This window comes from Amblyomma mixtum, chromosome 5, assembly GCF_055824585.1.
Source record: "Amblyomma mixtum isolate Tamu chromosome 5, ASM5582458v1, whole genome shotgun sequence".
Lineage (NCBI taxonomy): Eukaryota > Metazoa > Arthropoda > Arachnida > Ixodida > Ixodidae > Amblyomma > Amblyomma mixtum.
The window spans coordinates 57,893,025-57,906,362 of record NC_143016.1 but is presented as its reverse complement, the minus strand read 5'-3'; the positions used below and the strand labels follow the sequence as shown (position 1 = coordinate 57,906,362).

Genomic DNA, 13,338 nt, shown 5'->3' with positions numbered 1-13,338 from the left:
ATTCTATTGGAACGTGTTGACTCAGCTACCCATACGGCTCAGTATAGATGCTCCGATGCTATATCTGTTGAATTTGTTTAACTCCTCTATTTATATGGCCTCAGGACAGAGCCACCAGCTGTAGACGACTGTAGTCGCCTGCCATGCCAGCCACTACCTCTTCAGTTTTCCGGAGTTCAGGGCATTTTCTCGTACGGTAGCTTCGTTCTTTCATCTTCCTTGTTTGTGTTGTTTTACCAACGGAGCCAAACGTCATTCGGAGTCGCGTGGCGGGAACGGCGGTGAGCCGTGTAAACACAAGCGTCCAGGCGGCATGGTAGCTTGTGAATGAGGGAGTTCGTGCTTCCTAGGAACTCACGGGCCGACGGATTTTGCGCGTGTGTACAGAGGGCGATGACAAAGACGACTGAATGCTCCAGCGTGTAACTATGGCATTCGGTTCACTGCGTAGCAAACATTCCTGCCTTAACTGCGCCCTAACCCACTAATCTCTGTGCATTGCTTGCTTGATAACAATCACCGTTTGACGCTATACGTACTATCTAAAAAATTTTACACATTGTCGCATATTTGTACACTGAGGTGTTTACAAAGGATGTTTCACGTAACTTGAGGCAAGGCTTTAAAAAAAGCGACACACTACAGCTGGATGACACCAAGAACATATCCTTTGTCGTCATGTGGCGTCCCTTACCGTATTTTGCAAATTCCGTTTACTTACATATTCAAGCAAGATGAATTATGCAAAATTTGTGGCGCTCAATTTAGCCACAAAATCGTTTCAGCAAGTTGTAGGAAGGATTCAGAAATAGCCGATGGCGTTTTTGCGGCAACATACCGTCAGTGCCAGAAGTAACCAGGCAATTAACTTTGTTTCTAAGCAGTGTAGTGGAGCACTTATATCGCCAACTAAGCTCTGTATTTGCGTAAGGTGAGGAGAACATTTTTTCTCACCTTTTGCCACATTTTGGTGTCTTAGGCAGCCGTAGAGGCTTTACGATATGGCAGAGAAGCAAACGCAGTTGTATGCTTACTTTTGGCACGGACGAGCCCTTGTGCGTGCTGCTTATTGACGGCATTTAAAGAAAGTGTTGTATCGGCCGCTGTGTCATTGTGCGGGCTACACACTGCGCAAGCGTGAAGTTTTCTTTGTACCTCGCCATGTCCCCCCTTTCCATTTCCCCTCTCCCCTGGAATACTATGTAATCACCCTCTGTTGCAATAAACGTTGGTTTTCGCTTGTCTCGTTCCCAGGCGTGTACGCTCGTTCCGTTCCTGCCGTGGCCTATCGGCCGCGGCCATGTTACAGTGGCGACGAGTCAAAACGACACCCACGCTGTCAAGGCAGACCCAGACGCTCCGGCCCTGAAGACAGCACTGCCGGCGACTTCCATGGCCTTCCAGATGCTCCCGAGCTTCAACGAAAGCACAGATAAGTGGAAGCCGTACTTGATCAAAGTGGAGGCGTATTTCGAAGCAAATGGCATCGCTGAGTCTAGTAAGAAGAGAGCACTTCTTGTGGCTGCACTGAGCACGCAGACTATTCAGATCCTTGCCGGAAGGGTGGCTCCTCAGGCGCCGAACTCTTTGAGTTATGATGAAGTTATCAAAGCCCTGAATGAATACTATGACCCAAAACGGAATGAAATTTCGGAGAGCTACAGATTCTTCAGTCGTTGCCAACTGGAGGGAGAATCTATTCAGGCTTTCCTCGTCGAGATCCGCCGCATCGGAGACAACTGCAACTTCGGCAGTTGCCTTGACAGGATGATCCGAGATAGAATTGTCTGCGGTGTACGCTCAGGTGCAGTACGGAAACAACTCCTGGCAAAGAAATAGTTAAAACTAGACGAAGTCGAAGCGACAGCGATAGCTGCTGAAGCTGCGGAAAACGATGCGCAAAAAATTTCTCCAGAAGTAACACCACTACTGAAAATGCAAGCGCGACGCCGGCCAACACCGAGAGAAAGCGCCGAATATGCAGCGTGTCGGCAATGCGGCAGATGTGGAAGCTTGAAGCATGCCGCTAACAGCTGCAGCTGGGCCAAATCGCGCTGTTATCACTGTGGTCAACGTGTACATCTCGCAAAAATGTGTCCCAATGCCGTGACAAGCAACTCGGGGCTGCTGCACCTGCGCCTCGTGGCCAAACATTAACAGTGCAAGAAACCACTTCGGAAGATTGCTATGAAAATGCTCATATCTGGACTTTGCTGTCGGCGCGAACGAAGTGTCTCGAGCCGCCACTTCGCCGCACATTGAATTGGGGCGGTGTAGAACTGGCAATGGAAGTAGACACAGGATCACCAGTATGCGTCATAGCGCGACAGGTTTTCGATAAGCATTGCAAACACTGGCCAAAATTGAAGCCTTCACATCTGAAACTTTCGTGCTACGCTGGAAGGCTGCCTGTGTTAGGCGAGCTTCAGCTAGTTGTTGCGCATCAAGGTGTGTCAGTTGAATGCACACTCATAGTGCTAGACTGCAACGGACCAAGCCTTTGCGGGCGAGACCTGTTAACCCTGCTGGATAGAGCTGGAGTTCCGGTACTGCAAGTCAGTAGAGGTGAAGTGCCAGTGGCGGGAGAAGTCATCAGCCGCATCAATGCCTTACGGAGCAACTACGAGGATGTATTCTCGGAGGAATTGGGCCTGATGCAGGGACCCCCAGCCAGCTTGGTGCTGAGGGACGGTGCAGTTAGCAAGTTTTGCAAGGCAAGACCGCTTCCGTACGCGCCTGGGAAGCCGCTCCACCAGCAAGCTGGCCACAAACGTTTGAGAAGTGGTCGCGCATCCATGTGAATTTTGCCGGACCGATAGAAGGCAAGATGGTGCTTGTGCTAATCGATTCGCACACCAAGTGGATAGAAGCAATTCCTCTGAAGCACGCTACCACGACAGCTACAATCCACTGTTTGCGGGACATATTCAGCCGATTTGGCGTGCCAAGAACGATCCTTTCCGATAACGGAACACAATTCACTAGTCGTGAATTTGCAACATTTGTCGAGAACAACATATCCCACGTTAGGACCGCCCCCTTCCACCCGCAATCTAACGGGGCTGCCGAGAGAGCAGTCTGAAAGATGGTCTCCGGAAGTTGAGGCCTGGCAAATTGGAGCACAAACTTATGCGTCTACTGCTCAATTACAGAAGGACGCCCCAGAAGAGCGGCAAGTCGCCATCAGAGATGCTTCTAGGATACCAAATTAGATCGCGCCTGGATAAGTGTTTCCCGAAGGGTAGTGGAGACGCACCGTTGGACAGCCAGGAGTGGCTGCCCCAACCGAAGAGCCGTGTGCACGTTCGCAACTATGGGACAGGAGACAAATGGATACCAGGGCATGTGACATCTACATCTGGGACCAGAATGGTTACAGTAGAAACACCTGGAGCAATTGTCCGGCGGCACGTGGACCAGGTACGTCTTCGGCATGCAGAAACGCAGTCACCCGACACTGCGGAAGACGCGCGCCCGGACGGCGATACATTCAGGCCAGAGGAATCCGCATCACAGCTCGATATGAGACTGGAAGGATCTACTTCGCCGCCTGCAGTTGGGGATCATCATGCTGACGGCGCATTCCCGGCACTTCCGTCATCCGGAGCAGTAGTGCCAAGCGAACCCGCTCAAGCCTTACGACGCTCGACGAGGACGAGGAAACCAGTTGACCGATTTTAGGAGGAAGAAGTGTTGTATCGGCCGCTGTGTCATTGTGCGGGCTACACACTGCGCAAGCGTGAAGTTTTCTTTGTACCTCGCCATGTCCCCCCTTTCCATTTCCCCTCACCCCTGGAATACTATATAATCACCCTCTGTTGCAATAAACGTTGGTTTTCGCTTGTCTCGTTCCCAGGCGTGTACGCTCGTTCCGTTCCTGCCGTGGCCTATCGGCCGCGGCCATGTTACAGAAAGCATGTGAACTAAAAAAAAAAAACGCGTTATCACTCACTGCATCTACGTGTTCTGAGCGAACGAAGCGTGTGTACGCTCACAACCTCGAAGTGGGCGGCCGACACCGCTGTCGGCGCAATCTTAATAGCCCTTCAGAGCACATTCTTCCGAAATACGGGAAGCATGCGCCTGATCTGCGATAAGTGATACGCAGGCCACTGACCCCCAATTTTTTTCATTTTATGTTAATTTATTTCATTTATTAAGCTGTCGCAAAGCGAAAACAAAAACTGCTCGCGGTTTAGCACTGGTAAGCACGAAGTATCGTGCTAAAGCAGTTTTTTTCTGGTGGAAACCACAACCACGTGCCTGAAAGCACGACTGAGGTCTCCAAGGTCTTGTGAGATGCATCGCAGCGCTTGTCAACAGCAGGCGACCGGACCTACCACTGGCTGCCATTGGTCACGTGTAGCTAATGGTGAGCTTCGGTCGCCAACTGCCCAATAGCAAGGTTGCTTTCCACTGACGCTTGAAAGCCGCAGGTATCTATGAGGGACCAATGACAGAGTACCAGATCAACCCGAAATTGACAATAAGACCCCAGAAGTGGCCTCAAATCTAGCCCTTTACAGGAACAAGTAATAAAAGAATAGTGTGAAATTCTGTTATGACATTTTGGTTTAGTCCAAAGAGCATAAAGCAATGATAAAAATCATATAAGCAGGTACAGGCTATTTCTATTGGTTGCTTAGAAAAAATGTCCCGTAACATGCCTTGTTTCAATACATGGAAAGCTTACCCTGCCCCTTTAATCGAGCACGATGTATTCTGTTTTTTTTTTCAGAAGAAGTACAGTTTGTTTGTTTGTTTGTTTGTTTGTTTGTTTCTGCGTGCGTGCCTGCCTGCCTGCGCGCGTGCCTGCGTGTGAATGTGTCAGGGACAGGATGATTTCGCTAGACGAGTGATCAATTAAAAAGAAGCAGGAGCCGTATCATCTATCTCTGTCTTTCAGGATTCGTTTGTTTTCGTCCTTATTATGCGCAACTGCCGTCTCTTACCCGACCATTCTAGATAGTTTGCAAGGAATGTCATTTGTCGGCTCAGGTCTCGAAGGCGGCCACGACGAAATGTAAAGAGGCGGAAGAATAAATTTTGTTAAACAGATAGCACGCACTTAACGTTTTTAAAAAAGCTGTCGTATACCTGTTTTATCCACAGACTTCCCTCGCCTACGTCGAAACCAAGTGCGAGTTCACAAGCAGCATTGTCAATTTTGCCAGTGCATCCCCCTCGAACCGACACCACGGTGCTGTCGCTTTAACTGCCTGTGCATGCAGCAAGAACAATAGCGCATAGCGAACTCTTAACACCCGCAGAAGACAAGAGGCCTCAATATGATGCACGAAGGAACTAATTTTTATTACAAAAAAAACTAAATAGGCCAGTGGTGATCTCTGTAACGGGCCGCTAACAGTACTCGTATTAACGATTATGATGATCTAGCACTGTTGCTTTTTATCGAGAGCTGAAATAAATAATTAAGAAATTCAGCCGTAAAAACAGGCATCCTTTATATTTCGCTCGGGGGATTACTCTCAGAAATGGGAAGGGCAGAACGCCCCTTTCTGATACAAAAACACAAGCCCGCCTGCAGTTCTTCCCTACCGATATAGAAAGCAAATACACTTGCGCTCAGCTTAAAAAGAAGCATGGTACAAGGCCCCTAAAACCTGATCCAGAAACGTAAAACACGCACTGCGTGCGCTTTCACTGCTGCTTACCTCAGCCAAAGCTCTTCTAAATTACTCGACCTCTTTGTACCAGATCACCGTTCTCGCATCTTACTAGCGTGCGTCCCTCTATTACAACATAGTTTCAAAGCAATCCGCTGTAGCACCACAGGGAACCATTACGTAAACCTTGAAATATAACGCTCCCAACCCTATATGGAGGATTTTTTTTCGAACGAAAGATGGCTTACATTTGCAGTTTTTCTCTGCTTACCCAGCCAATAAAATAGGATTAAAAAGCACTCCCCCAACTTCGTTCTCAAGGCATGCAGAAATGCTAGTAATCTTGGAATGCGACGCGCCGGAAAGGTTTTTCTCTTAGCTTGCTTTCCCGCAGGTTTTGCTGTACGCCACGACGTGCGGTAGATTTCAACCAAGCATGGCTTAGGTAAAAACACGGCCGTTCAGTGGCCAACATTGTACGAAAGTAGGCAATCCTCTTACTTTATTGCACGAGATCATCAATATTGGCATTAAAAACGAGTATTAGGTTTTGTTGCAGAGTGTGAAAAGGAATAATGTATTTTTCGGTAATAAGCGTGATAATTATTTCACTGTATATGGTGATATTATTACACGAAGAATTGCTGCTTCCATTTCCAAGCGATGGGGCTAGAATTTCACATGGGTCTTTAATTGATAAAGCGCTCATATGGGTCAGAGAAACATTCGACTGACGATTCTTTACTTCCGCACTTCTGCACGCTTCCTATGTGCAACTGCTTTTTGCGTCTCTGGGCGGTGAATAAAGGACCAATTGTTTCCCTACTTTCGAATGAAAGTAGCTGGTGTGTGGGCGGCAGTGCGCAGAACAGCTGAAAACAGACTCTATTGCCGTCACCAGCAGTAGCCAAACACTTTACCGGGTTCGCGCCTCAGTAGTAGTTCATAAAAATCTCTTTTGCATGTGGCAACATGTATTTTATACAGACGGGGAATTGCAATAACACGCGTTTCAAAGAGCAGTAATACTCAGAAAAAGCATCGATGTTTCCAGTTTGTGGATACACGGTCACTGAGGGGGCCGTTTTCATTTTCAGAGGACAGCGGGGCTTTTTAGATTCAGGACCAAGGCCACTCAGGGAATAACTGAGACACAAAAAATTTAGAAGAGGAAGAAATGTGCCAGCCAGGATTCCATCGCGCTGAGTGACAGCGAAGTACTGAAAGTCTATATAATACAGGACATATTATAGGAAATATATCCTATATATTAATATTAGATATAGGAAATATATCCTATATATAATATGAAATATATGATACATTTCGATATTCGCGCGAAGACTGGATCTCACGTCGTTTTTAAAGATAAAAGTTCCGTCCAACTTCGCAAGAATGTCTAGTAACGTGAACAAGTTAATGAAAATCAGTTGTTGCTGAAATTTTCTCTGCAAAACGCATAACAAAAATATACAAAGATGTCCAAACGCCTTTTCTTGGTACCCAAGTAACACGGAGTACCATGCTGGCGACGACAGCAATTATACCGCTCATATTAAGTTCGATTCTTTAACCGCACCCCGCACTGTTACTTTATCATTCTGCCTTAGCAATATAGTTTATCCTGTCGTTACTGCTTCTATTCTTTGAGCATATGCGAACGGGTCAGAAGTAAGAATTTTAACGAACATACAAAGACGAGCGAGAGTGGACGGATGGGTGTCTATATAAGAATCTTAAGAACAAAAATTCCTCCGTTATACAGGAACTATATAACCGCATGTTCTTAAATACAGTTCGGGGTACAAAAGAACAAATACATGAAGTAAGCTGGAGAGAAATTCATTCAGGCTTGCAACACATGACATTCGCAACACAGTAAACTGAAAGGAATATTCTTGCTGTTTATCGCAGTTAATGTCCGTAATCTCGGTAATCCACGGTTTTACGGAGCGCCTGCTTGTCACGTACTGGCATTGTAGAATAAATCTTGGTTCACTTACCAAATCAAAATTGTTTGACGTTTCAGTACATGTACGGGTTCTTTCTCCACAATGATGAACCGACCGAGTAAAATGCAGCTTAATAGCTTCGAATAATTACATCTATTAGTCAGAGCTACTTAGCTGCATCTTACTCGGCCGGTTCTTAATTCTGAACAAGGAGCTCGTGCGGGTTCTGAAAAGTGAACTCACGTTTTTCACTTGGGCAGTGTAAGTCTCTACGACAAGAAATCAGTGTGACACAGGTTTATTCATTATGCAAAAATAAACAACCACTATGAAAGAAATATTGCAAAAAAGGTAAAGAAAAAGCATTCGTATCTGCGGCGACTTGCGAAGAACCAAACTACATCTACGCAAAAAGGCATAGGTGCCAGTAAAGCCACGAAATAAGCACGTTAGATGTCCCTAGGGTCAGTTACCGCAACACTAGAAATCAATGCAGTTCTCGCAAATGTCCCATAACTGGTTTATCACAGGTGTTCTTTTTTTTTATCACACGTGCGCTAAGCAAACGCGTACGTCCAAAATAGAAAGTGCTAAAGGCACTGATGCACTTGTGACACAAATGTCCGCAAAAAAGTCCTGCGGTCCTTTCATGCCAAGAATGTCCAAAATTTCTGCGCACTGCGAAAGCTCGAGCTACACAAGCAAACACAGTCATCTTTTTTATGTCTACCTGATGTAATGAAAAGAACTATCTACTTTGAGCAATAAAAGCTGATTTTGGAAAATTATTCTTTGGTCAATAAAACGGAAAGTACAGGTACATATATGCGACTGAGCGAATAAAGCCCCCAGATATCTAAATACAAGCAACACACGCCTAATGAAACACCAGAGTATCCATTGCACGAAACTGATCTGTGCGCTCGGCAAATCGATTAAGTCTATACAAAAAGTACAGCTGAACACTGTTTGCACAAGCAACTTCACCAAATACTGAGAAAATCCGGTATGTGAGCGCAGCCGACTTTCATATACTCAGGCGCCGCACTAATGGGCATCAAGATGATGGACGCGGGATGCCACCGACCGTCTACTGATGTCAGTACTAGGCGCACTGCTGGTCGAGCCTTGACACCTGGAATCCACGCTCCACTTCATGTGCCCCATACTGTGGTGGCTCACGCATGGCTTCGCCTCGTCCTTATTGCATTCCACATTGATGGGCCGAGGCAGGCTTCGCTGTGCGATCATTGACGTGAAGAGCAGTAGTGCGGCAATGGCCAACGCTAAGTCTCGGCGACCTGCTTGCTGAAGTGCGACAGCAATGTAGGCGGCTACAGCACCCAACCGGCCACACGCATAGAGCCAGCAGGCAGCTGTTCCACGAACGGCCGTCGGGAAGAGTTCCAGGACATAGACAAAGCACAACACCGCGCCCGGGAAGTACACTGCCTTCGACGCTAAGATCAATGCCTCGGTTGTGGTCGCAAATTCCAAACCACATGCAACGCTCAACAAGCTCTGGAGAGTACAGAGCAAAGCGAACCATATTATCATGACATTCAACATCCTCTGTCTTGTAATCAGCAAGTACATGAGCGCGCAGGCAATCAGGTTTATACCAAACGACATCGAATACATCCAATAGTCATTTGGTTGCATCGGAGTATATACAGGGATGAAAACTTTGAACATTACGGAAAAATAGGAGAGGCACATTACGAACGCCCGTCGCGGAACGGAGAATCCATCGTTCATGTGCTTACCGACAGCGGAATGCCGCTGGGCGTTTCTGGCAATTTCGGTCTTTAGTTTGTGGATAATGGACGCCGTGTGCTCGTACAAGACGTGGTTGGCGTGTGCAGCGGCGAGCATAACGGCTTCGGCAGAATCCACTCGCTCCTTTGCCAATAGCCAGCGTGGCGACTCATACATGACGCAAAAATAGGGCAGCGAGAACGCAGTTGGCAGGAGGAAAATTGCCTGCTTTAGTCTCCAGCTGAGTTTCATAGGTACAAAAGTGACGTACCATAGTTCAGACAGGAAAACTCCAATTGTCGCCGAGAAGAGAATATGCAATAGCCTGTTTTCGTAGGTGGTTACTTCGAAGAGGCTGACGACTGTCAAGCAGTACACTACGCCGACGCTTCCCGAAGCGATGAACTTGATGGTGGTGTACATTATGAAGCTTCTGAACAGGCAGCCAGTTACCGTGGAGACAATGAGTAGTGCGACGCTAGCTAAGAGGACGGGCATGCGGCCAATGCTGTCGGCGACGGGGCCAGCAACAAGCGGAAAGAAGGTGGCGCCAGTGTTGTGGAGAGCAATGACTGCCGCCATCAACAAGCGCCTTTCGCAGACAAGGTTCCACTCACTCACGATGCTCGTCCTTTCATGCTCGTCGTCGTATTCCCATTCTTTGCAGGGGATCGCCACGGTGTTGTTTGGATCTTCCGGGTGCTCGTAGAGGTGGCATTGGCTCCGCCGTCCGTAGGCACCCTCAGGGATGGCTGAGTTCGTTCTCGCTACTTCCGACATATTGGAGGTTGCCGGATCCTTGCACCAGTGCTCCACGTCAGTGGAAATCACATGGATGACGTTGCTTTGGGTGTTCGTCAAGAAGAAAGCCAGAGTGCAGAGGCCGAGGAGTCGCTTCTGGAAGATGCCGTGTCCGAAGGCCACGTAGCAGTCGAAGGACTCGCTGGTTAGTAGGTGTTGCGGCAACACCGGCATGGGCTTGAGGACGTCCCTACTTTAGCAGTATTGTCACCCCACAAGCGAGGCGGCTGGAGGCGACTGGTATCAGGTAGTCTGGAAGAGCTGCGTGTGGACGTACGAACGCTTGCAAAAAATCTTCTTCTTCTCCCACTTCGCGAAAGGAGCCTACACGTGCGTTCAGTGTTCCATACGTCGGTCTCGTTTCAGAAGTGGGCTATTGGGGTTTTTTTTTTTATTTGTTCAGTGTTAGACAAAAGCGCCTTGGGTACAGTTTTAGCTCGAAAGCATACCAGTTGACAACAGTAGAGAGAAAGGCCGAATCGTGATTGCTTTCGTGCGCATTAGAAACCGAGTAAAAGAAACGTGCGCCACTCGCTGCAGGTGATGATAAGCAGAAATTCCCGCACCACAACGAACGATGTATTGAGGACGCTTTTCTTTCGGCGTCACCCATCGAGTTGAGTTCACTTTCTATGGAGTTCCATAGAACTACAGATGAAAGAATTTTATGTTTTATTAACCACGCAGAAACCCTTCCCTGGCTAGGACACAGTAGGTGGAACGAGGAGGCAAAGCTGGCAGCTTTAGCTCGTTCAGGTGCACGATGTAGAGTACGTACAAGCTTACAGCAAATGATAACATCGCGTGGAAGAACCTCTGACTGAGGGCGTGTAGATAATTGTGCTTTGCTGTTCTTCTTCGTCGAAAAAAAAAGAATGAAGGCCAGCTTTCTGAGACATCACAAATTTGATGAACTCACAAATTCACAAATTCGATGAACTCAAATTGTTCATTCTACAGTCATGCTTCAAATCGACTAGGGACAGAAAATACAGAGAAGCATTCCTAATCCACAAATTTAAAACCCTGTAACCAACAGGGATTAACATGTCCAGAGGAAATCTGGAATCTCTCAGGTACATTCCAGGGTTAGCATAATTTTAAATTAACAAATGTCTTGCACGTGGTCAGACCATTTCCTAGAACCTCGCATTAGTATATTATCGCTCTTTGCACCCTTCCCACGTCATATCTTCCACCACATTTCCGGCCTTCTCACCCTCTCCCTTTGTTCACCTTTTTTTTTCTTCTTCTTTTCCCCTAATCCCCTACTATCAGTTCTCGGAAACCATGACATTCCTTTTACCCCCTCCGTCCCCACCTTTTGGCTTTCTCTGAACTCGAGCCATTCCCCCCCCCCCCCCCCTGCCTTGTCCTTCCTTAGAAATGCCCCCCCCCCCCCCCCTTTCTTTCTCCTTCCAGTTTCAGCCTATTTTGCTTGCCTTGTTCTCATCACCCTGTGGAGCCGTCAGATCCTGGAGACAATGACCTTGGCCCGTGCTTACTCGCTATCTCTGATCTGCTTAACATCGCGGCCTAGCAACGGCAAGATTCCTCCTTGCGTCCCCTTATTGACCGCCTCACCTGTGACAGTCCTGATCCTTCGCTCCAACTGTTTGTTCTTCAGGATGACAATCTATACCGCCGCAACCTTCACCCTGACGGTCCTCCGCTCCTGCTCGTCGTTTTTCAGCGTCTCCGCTCGTCGTCCTCGAGGAACTACACGACCTGCCCACCGCGGGCCACCTCGGTGTCTCCCGCATGTACGATCGGGTCCGACGCCGCTTCTTTTGGCCCGGCCTTTACCGTAGTGTTCGGCATTACGTTGCCAGCTGCGACCTCTGTCAACGCAGGAAGCGGCCTTCCACTTTGCCTACTGGCCTTCTGCAGCCTATCGACGTACCTCTGGGACCCTTCCATCATGTAGGACTAGACCTCCTCGGACCTTTTCCTACGTCTAGTTCCAGCAACCGTTGCATCGCTGTCGCGACTGACTACGCCACTAGGTACGCTATCACGCGTGCGTTACCAACTAGTTGCGCTACCGATGTCGCCGATTTCCTATTGCAAAATGTCATCCTTCATCACGGTGCACCACGCCAATTGCCGCGGCCGCTACTTTTTGTCCCGGGTAGTTGACGACATACTCCGGTCATGTTCCACGCAACATAAACTCACTACAGCGTACCATCCTCAAACGAACGGGCTTACCGAGCGCCTGAATCGGACCCTGACTGACATGCTATCTATGTACGTCGCACCCGACGATCGTGATTGGGACATTGCCTTGCCCTATGTAACATTTGCTTACAATTCATCGCGGCATGACACCACGGGCTATTCGCTTTTCTATCTTCTGTATGGCCGACATCCTGCGTTGCCATTAGATACACTCCTGCCGCCTTCTTCGGCTTCGACTACGGAGTACGCACGTGACGCCACCGCCCAGGCAACCACGGCCCGCGAAATCGCCCGCGACCGCCTCACCGCCTCCCAGGCCTACCAGAAGTCAGTTTACGACCGCCGACATTGCCCAGTCCACTACGCGCTAGGATCACTCGTCCTTGTTTGGTCTCCCTCTCGCCGTGTCGGTCTTTCCGAGAAACTACTTCGTCAGTATAAGGGCCCTTATCGCGTGCTCCGTCAGGTGACCGACGTAACTTATGAGGTTACCCCCCTCGATCCTCCGTCGTCATCACCCCACCCCCCCACCTGCCACTGACGTTGTTCATGTAGTTCGCCTCAAGCCGTACCGTGCACCTGCTCCGTCTTCCACTCAGCATCGGGACTATGCTTTCGCCGCCGGGAGTTGTGTCAGTGAACATCGAAGAAGACAGTGCTTGGCTCGTGCACGGAGCGCGAAGAGAAGTGTGGTCTGTGCGCCGTTGGCCGGCAGTGGATCGACTGAGCTGCTGTCAGCATCCCTCTGTGACTATTCCTTGTGTGCGTACATTTACGGAAAGATATGTACTCCTCAAAATAAACCAGACGTCACAGATATGCGTCGACCATATCATCGGTTAGAAAAGAACAACTTCAGCAGTGACGAACTCACCCGACGCCTTTAACTACGTATCCAAAGAGTCTCGCACACCAGCTATTTGGTTTTGAATTAATGGCATTTTTTTTCTAGTTACGGAGAGACCTTCGTAAAACATTTTTCGCAACAGCCAAAGTGCAACTATCGTGCAGTTTAGAAA

At 48.4% G+C, this 13,338-nt stretch overlaps 1 pseudogene; it reads left to right on the top strand.

The window, feature by feature from the left end:
- The first annotated feature begins 1,392 nt into the window (after positions 1 to 1,392).
- LOC149342301 (uncharacterized) lies at positions 1,393 to 2,801 on the top strand (annotated as a pseudogene).
- Positions 2,802 to 13,338: the final 10,537 nt, after the last annotated feature.